General features: G+C 38.8%; 1 long non-coding RNA gene across 1 annotated transcript; it reads right to left on the bottom strand.

Moving 5' to 3' along the window:
• Window positions 1–1695: 1695 nt before the first annotated feature.
• LOC145719330 (uncharacterized) lies at window positions 1696–8417 on the bottom strand. The gene is made up of 2 exons (XR_014142308.1): window positions 6088–8417; window positions 1696–5986 (listed from the first exon to the last, which is right to left on the bottom strand). It is a non-coding gene; the product is annotated as an uncharacterized LOC145719330 (long non-coding RNA).
• Window positions 8418–8546: the final 129 nt, after the last annotated feature.

Raw genomic sequence — 8546 nt, 5'->3', positions numbered from 1 at the left:
CTGTAAGATAATAAATTTATTTTGTTTTAAAATCGTCAAGTCTGTGGCAACTTGTTACAGCAGTGATAAGAATCTTATATAATTGGAGAGGAAAGGTCCTGGACAAAATAAAATATGACATAATTATAAACTATTATTTTTATTTCTTTTTTTAAAAAGATTTTATTTTTTATTATCCATTTGAGAGAGAGAGAGAGAGAAAGAACACAAGCAGGGTGGGGGTGGGGAGGGGCAGAGGGAGAAGGACAAGCAGACTCCCTGCTGAGCAAGGAGCAGGATGCAGGGCTAGATCCCAGGATCCCAAGATCATGACCTGAGCCGAAGGCAGACGCTTAACTGACTGAGCCACCCAGGCGCCCTAATTATTTTTATTTCCTCATCTAACTTTGAAATCATGTAAATACAGTGACCCTGTATAAACGTGTACACAACACAGGAACATAGGAAACAAGCAATTCTCAAGGCGTGCTCTCCTGATAGAGCATCAAAATGAAAGGCTCTCTATGCAATTAGCTACCCATTATATCCCTCTTCAAAGCATCCCATGAATGTGGTTTGAGACCACTTTCTGATCAGTTTCCCTACTTGTTAAAAGGACAAATGTATGGGACACATCCCAGATCTACTAAATCATTGTGCAAATCTATCCCAAGCTGAAGACAGTGGCGGGCTGACTAATGGTCCCTGAAGACATCTAGGTCTTAATCACTGAAACCTGTGAATATTACCTTCTAGAGCAAGCAAGAGGGATTTGCAGCCAGGATTATGTTAAGGCTTTTGGGATGGGAAGATTACCCTGGACGATCAGAGTGGAACTGAAATGTAAATACACGTGTCCTTTATTTTTTTTAAAATACTTTTGACTTTATTAAAGAAACTATAAAATATTGAATTATACATTTTTAATCACTATTATTTTAAGAATCAATCAAGTCTCTTCATATTGCCAGCATGTTTCCAATACTTCCACATATCCTAAATAATATATCTCTAAAAAATCTTGATATCTCCTGTAAGTAGGCTGTTATCGCTTTTCAACATAGACATTAATGATACAATTTCTTGGGTTTTCCCCATTTTTTTCATTTCTTTTTTCAGTTTATTTGCCTTATATCTCTTGGCCATTGCCACAGGATCCTCCAGGATACTCTAATGTGCTCTCTCCAGGATACTAATTAACTCGCCAGTAATCCTCCAGTCATTTCTAGGGGTAAGGGTAATTGACCTTCCAGTCCTCCCTGCTCTTGCCGTGTGCCCTATTCTATGCACATAGTCTTTGATGTTCCGGGGGAAATCATAATTATAGATGAATACATATGTCCTTTGAGAGAGAGGTGGAGAGAGATTTCACTGCAGAAGACGAGAAGGTGATGTGATGCTGGAAGCAAGTTGTGCGCTTTGAAGCTGGAGGAAGGGGCCACCTTGCCAGCAGAAGCTGAAACTGGCAAGGAAACAGATTCTTCCCTGAAGCCCCCAGAAGGAAAACAGTGCTGCCAACACCTTGATTATAGACTCCAGAGATATAAAACAATAAATTTGTGTCATTTTAAGCCACCAGTTTGTGATAGTTTGTTACAACCGCTATAGCAAACTAATACAGTGTCCAATTAATGACTTGCCACCATGATTGCTCTTATGAGAGATAGATAGATAGATGATAGATAGATAGATAGATAGATGACAGATACATAGATATAATTTGCTGATGAACTCATTTATTCACTAGTACAGTACTTTTTTCAAATGAAATTCACTAAATACAAATAATATAAAGAGTGATATTTTGATATTACCATTTTAAGCAAAGACAATTTTCTCCACACAGGTGTCTAGCTGGGGACTATCATACAGGACAACATTGAACTGCAGGCTACGTTTCCTTCAAGAACATATTCCAAGTGAGAGCAATGATAGGGAGCGTCTTCTATAACCCTTCAGCTGGCTGGGTGACTGCACCATTTTTATGCATTTCAAGGCACTCTGGTGTTTTTCTCTTTTTTTTGGCCCTTAAAGATTTTTTTCTCTTTTCTCTTTATTTTAATTGCACTTAAGTGAAAGGTAATCATGAGCCCTAAGAAGGGTGAAAACTTTGTAAAGAAAATGGTTCAAAAGAAGAATGTGCTGTCCCAAAGAAAGGCTCTCTCTTGCCCATTTTCCATCTGCTGACACCAACCCCCATCCAGCTGCTCTTCGGGGAGGATGATGAATTTTTTTCCACATTGTATTTTATGTGAAAACTGCGATTTATTTACTTTCAAGTTGGTATTGATTATAGAAACTTGTTTACATTATTCAATTAAAGCAGTTCAGTAAGGGATAGGTGTTTGCAGGCAGGCCCAAGAATCTGCAGTTACAAGCGCCTCATAGAATTCTCTAAATGAAAATTGATGTTTGAAAACATCTACCCAGGTGGTTGGTTCTCTATCACAGTTCCTATTCTGTTCCCTTTCAACTGCTAGTGTTTGTAAAGGAGACAAATTAATATTATTTTAATGAGCATATTATAATTATGAGGGCAAAAATTAGATTTTTTTTAAAAAAACACATAACTAAATAAAAATGTTTTTTCTCAATTATCCAGTTCCTCACTCCCCTCCAATAAAGCAGTTGATTCCAAGCAGACTGCAAATCAGACAATTTCTGGATATTCAGATTGAAGGCATTCATCAGAGACACTCCTAAATGGTTGTCAAATTTTGGCAAACCTAGATCAGAGATAAGAGAAAAGAAATGCATGATTCATCCACATAGACAGGAAATATGATAACTACTGCAATCACTGTGCATGCACACACACACACACACACACACTAGCTTGAGTAATCATAAGTAGGAAGAGTGGAGCCTCAACTTGGAGTAACTTTTATTTTTATCCCAGCTTGGTACTTAGTTAACCACCATTTTATATTGTTTTCTTTCCCCACCTGCACCACTTCCTCTAGAACAGAAATCCTTACAGGATTTTCCCCATGTTTCTACTCCCTAAAGTTTATTCATTCATTCACCAACTATAGAGACACACATTCCAACATGTAAGAGCAGAGGGAACAGATTTTACCTTACTATGAAGTCATAAATGTGCAAAATGCACCCTGCTGATGCTAACACATAATTGATAACATGGGATACCTGTGATGACCTTCATTTGAAAGAGACACTTGGGTCAGTGGTGAGCCATATAGACAGTCCCCAAACTCATAGGCTTTAAATTGAACAAAGAAGGTGGTTGAATGAAAATTGCATCATGGGATGAAAAGAGATGGACTTGAGAAGTATAAAGTGTGAAAGAATAGACCCCTAATCTAATCTACAATGCGCAGTGCAGAACAGGCGTGGGACGGCTGCTCCATTAATGTTTGTTGAGCTGAATTAAGTGCTTGCACTCCACCCCCTTAGATTTTCATCCTTGATTGCTGGAGGAGCATTATGAGTCATCCTTGCCTCTAGATGTTAATAACCATGTCTTTGGTTTATTAGCTTCTGGATATGTTTATGTGTGAGGGAGAGGGTTGCAAAATCTTTAATATATAGACATAGAGCTCTTGGTTATAAAGGAAGTATTTTAAGAAATGATGCAGCAAATACATTCAAATTAATGAATATTCATGGCATATCTACTATTCTCAAGATAATGAGATGGATACAAGAATGAAGTCAATAGTCCTTGATTTCATAGGTCTTAAATGTAACAGTATGTGTACAAGAAGCTGGGGAGGGGGCAGCAAACGGGACAAAAATAGAGGGAACAAGAGAAGAACAAGGTAAGTATGGACACAAATAATTAAAGGAGGAATCTTATTGAGGCTGTAGATGAGAGTGTGTAGGATAGAAATATCATCCTCATTCTGATCTCATTTATTTTAGGAGAGAAAAAACAAGGAGCTCAGAACAGGGGGAAGTGCTCTGAAAGCAACAGGTGACACTTTGCCCTACAGGTCAAATATTGGCATTCAAAGAAGCCTTCCCTTTCCACATGTCCCCATCTCTCCCAGTCTGGCAAAACCTCCCTCCTGGTGTTCCCCTAGCCTCTGTGCTAACTCTGTACTTGCACTTACCATACTAAATACGACTTCACCTTGCCCTTTACATATCTCTTTAGACTCTGAAATCTCAAGGCCTTGGCATGGCAACCTTGGCACCTAGAGGCAATGTCTGACCATTAGGAGAGACCATAAATTTCTGTTGAGTGGAACTGGACATTCAGTATAGCATAGAATGTATCATAAGTTCTCAACAAAGATTTAGTAGGTTAAGTGATGCCACTTTAGAAATCAAGGGGTAAAGATTTTATTAACCATATTTCCAAGGTTCTCACAGTTAATGTGCAAAGAATTACCTAGAGAGGTTGTTAAAAATGAAGGCCCCTTGGAAATTTGGATTCAGAAGAGCTGGAATCATGGTAGAAGCTCTCCAGTTGGTTCTAGAGCAGATGTCCCCATGCAATGCATTGAAAAACTCTGCTCTCATTACAGAGTTCTTAACAAGGTTTCATGGTTTCTCTGCCATCTTTTTTTTTTAATGTTTTATTTATTTATTCATGAGAGTCACAGAGAGAGAGAGAGAGAGAGGCAGAGGCAGAGGCAGAGGGAGAAGCAGGCTCCCCACCTAGCAGGGAGCCCAATGTGGGACTCAATCCCAGGACCCTAGGATCATGACCTGAGCCGAAGGCAGACGTTTAACCATCTGAGCCACCCAGGCGCCCCTCTCTGCCATCTTTCTGATTAATTGTACAAGTTCATCTTAAAACCCAAAGAGAAGGGATTTGAACAATTTGCACCATCTGACAAGCAATGACAATGTTTTTACTTCTGAAAATTGAGTTACAAAATGGCTCTTTGTGTGAAAATCTGTCCTTTAGACATTGTTGCTTAGTCCAGTCCTGAAAGTGTGACACCTCAGCCCAGAAAACTGAGTGTGCATGTGAATCAGTCATCAGTGCCAGGCGAGGTGTACTCCTAAGTCTCTGCAGACCTAGAGAGTGACCTGCAGCCAGAGGGAAAAGGAAGTGAGTATCTTAGAGGAGTTCATGTCATTATTATACAAGGCCTAAAGAGTAAGAATTTCTTGGGTGGCCTCAGGACCCACTTTTCTTCTAACTATGAGGTTAAACAAATCTTAGCTTTATCAATGCCTATCCCCCAGAAACCTGGAATGCCAGGAAACAAAGGGAAACATCACTCAGAGTGTCAGGAAATCAATATTGGCTAGAGTTCTACACAAAATAAATCTTCCCTAAGTCCCATTGTGATTTCAGAATTAACACAATGATTTCATAAATAGGGCAACATCATGTCAAGAGCAAAGGCCAGTAAACTAATTTGAATTACAGACATCCATCCGTCTCCAAGCTATGGGAGCTGGCCTCTGGCAGCCATATTGAAGAGAAGGTAATTAACACAATCCATCTTGTGATGGGATATGGTGTTTTGCAGACTGTTTGAAATTCTGTGAGCATCTCACCCAGACCCCAGTAAGCCTTTGAAATATGATGAGCCATGGCAGTCAGCACACAGGGGGATCGTTAAGTGAGTGAGAGATGGCAGAGAAACCACACTTTGTAACTGAGACCATTTCATGGGCAGTTTGCCAGCTATTTGGGAAACTCTAAGATAAAGGCCTCTCAATAGGAGGTATTTATAAAGGGCAGTGCTATGAATCTATAAAAGCACTCTGAAACGATTTAAAATTTTTAAATTCATGTTATTTATTAAGTCCTACTGCCTTAAAGCTTAATTCTCTATTTTGAGGAATTTGTAGGAATTTAAGAGACAGGATGATAATGTTATTAGATTTTAGCATGAACAAGAAGTATTCTTCAGGACAAATGATCAGGACCTTTTCTGTATGTAGTCATTGCCATCTATTACTCAGCAAAAAGCATTCTCGAGCATAGATTATAGTCATCTCCGTCCAGTCAATACTTACTGAGCATAGATGGTGGATTTGACATAGCTGGCAAGGCCAAGAAATAACGACTTGACAGTGTCTTGGTTAAGAAAGAGAAAATATTTAAGAATTATTTTTAAAGGACCAGAATTGGAATAAAATACAAGGATCAGAGGAATAATTTGAGAAGTGGTTACTTACAGGCAATAGTTATCATCAATGAGCATGTGAAGACACTGGCTAATATTCCTCCCAGAAACCATCTGAAACAACGGGATTTCTCAGGTTTAGCAAACTAATTATGCATTTCCAACATTCTTTTAGACTAACTAAAGGCTTGTGATTTACTTTAAGAATTACTGTAACTACAATAATATAGTGTGGCATTGGCCAAAGGATAGACATGGAGGTTAATGGCAGAGAATGGAGAGACCAGAAGTGAACCCATATGGGTACAGTTAACTGAGTCTTATCAGAGGAGCAAAATCAGTTTGATGGAGAAGGATAGCCTTCTCAGCAATGGTGTTGAAACAGTTGTATATCCACATGCAAAAGAATGAATGTAACACCTCATATACATCACACCTCAACACAAAATTTAACTATGTAACTCAAAATGAGTCATAGTTCTGAAATGTAACCACAAAAGTATTAAATGTCTAGAAGAAACAAAGGAGAAAATCCATATGCCAACTGCTTTACAACCTTGCCCAGAAAGTGTGTTAAAATTTTAGGTTTTTACCAATCTGGTGGGTATTGTTTCACAGGGTGGAATTTCTTTTTAAGATTTTACTTATTTATTTGTCAGGGAGATTGAGAGGGCACGCACAAGCAGGGGGTGTGGCAGGCAGAGGGAGAAGCAGGCTCCCTGCTGAGTAAGGAGCCCAATGTGGGACTTGATCCCAGGACCCTGGGATCAGGACCTGAGCCGAAGGCAGACGCTTAACCGACTGAGACACCCAGGTGTCCCACAGGGTGGATCTTTTTTTAAAAGAATAATTTCCTTATTGTTTTTATTTTCAAAACATGAATCACTGAAAGAAATTATAAATAAATACAGAAGGGAAAGGAAAATATCACCAAAAAACTCCATTGGCCTAAAGCAGCCATTAATAAATGTTGATGAATACCCTTTTAAACATCTCTTTGTATGCATTTAAATTTTTTAATTGAGACTTAAGAGATGTAAAATAAAGCACTTAAATTGCACATTTGGATTTTTTTTTTTAAACTGAACTCCTGTATTCCCTACCCAGATCAAGATACAGAATATTTCCAGCAGTTCTAACATTTCCTTTGCCATCCTTCCTAATCTTTTCCCCAGAATTAACCATTCTTCTTTTTTTTTTTTTAAAGAGAGATAGAGAGGGGGTTGGGAAGGGCAGAGGAAGAGGAAGAGACAGAACCTTAAGTAGGCTTCATGACCAGTGTGGAGCCCCATGCGGGGCTCAATCTCACAACCCCGAGATCATGACCTGAGCTGAAATAAAGAATCAGATGCTTAACTGACTAAGCCACCCAGGCACCCCATTAACCATTATTCTTATAGCTATAATAATGGATTCATTTTGCCTTTTCTTGAATTTTACATGTATCTGTAATCATATAGACTCTTGCGTCAGATTCATCCATGCTATTACACATATCAATAATTTTTCTCTTAACCAATCTCTTCCTTAAATAATCCTTTTAAAATTTTTGAATAACTTTAGGGTTACGGAGAAGTTGCAAAAATAGCACAAAGGGTTCTCATTTACCCCTCACCGAGCTTTCCTGAGGATTAGCATCTTATACTACTATGGCATACTGTCATAATGAAGGAACCAACATTGGTACTTCACATTCAACTCCACACGACTTTTGGACTTTACGGTTTTTCCCTAATTTATCCACGTTCCACGAAGCCATCCAAGATGCCTCATGACATTCAGTCATGTCTCCTTAGGTTCCTCTGGGCTGTGACAATTTCTCAGACTCTCCTTGGTTTTGATGACCTTGACAGTTTTGAGGAGTCCTGGTCAGATAATATATAGAACATCCTCAATTTAAGTTTTTCTCTGGTTAGACTGGGGTCTGGAAGCCGACAGAGACAAAGCGCCATTCTCATTACATTGTATCAAGGATACAAGGTATCAGTATAACTTATCCCTGTTGATGTTCACCTTGACCATCTGAGCATCTGAGGTCATATTTGCCAGGTTTTTCGGCTGTAAATTTCCTTTTTTCCCCTTTTCCATGCTCTGTTTTTTCGCAGGCAAGTTTCTAAATGCAACTCACACTCAATGGATGGGGAGTTAAGCCCCTTCTTAGTGGGGTGGGGGGAGTAGTATCTACAGGAACTAACCTAAGAGGAACATTTCATTAATTAGTCCTATGAAATAAAAGTTTCCATGATCAACTACAGTTTGGAAACACTAAGATAAATAAAGGTAATCATGTTTCTTCACTATGTTATTTCACTGGGCCTAAATTATGCTAATGAACATATGATTCTATGACTTGGGATAGACAATGCAGAATTTTGCAAACTTATTTTTTTTTTATTCTTATGTTAATCCCCAAACATTACATCATTAGTTCTAGATGAAGTGTTCCATGATTCATTGTTCGTGCACAACACCCAGTGCTCCATGCAGAACGTGCCCTCCTCAACACCCACC

Source organism: Leptonychotes weddellii, unplaced genomic scaffold (genome assembly GCF_054177405.1).
Source record: "Leptonychotes weddellii isolate Sample4059 unplaced genomic scaffold, ASM5417740v2 HiC_scaffold_3879, whole genome shotgun sequence".
Classification (NCBI taxonomy): Eukaryota; Metazoa; Chordata; class Mammalia; order Carnivora; family Phocidae; genus Leptonychotes; species Leptonychotes weddellii.
This window is presented reverse-complemented; position numbering and strand designations above follow the sequence as displayed.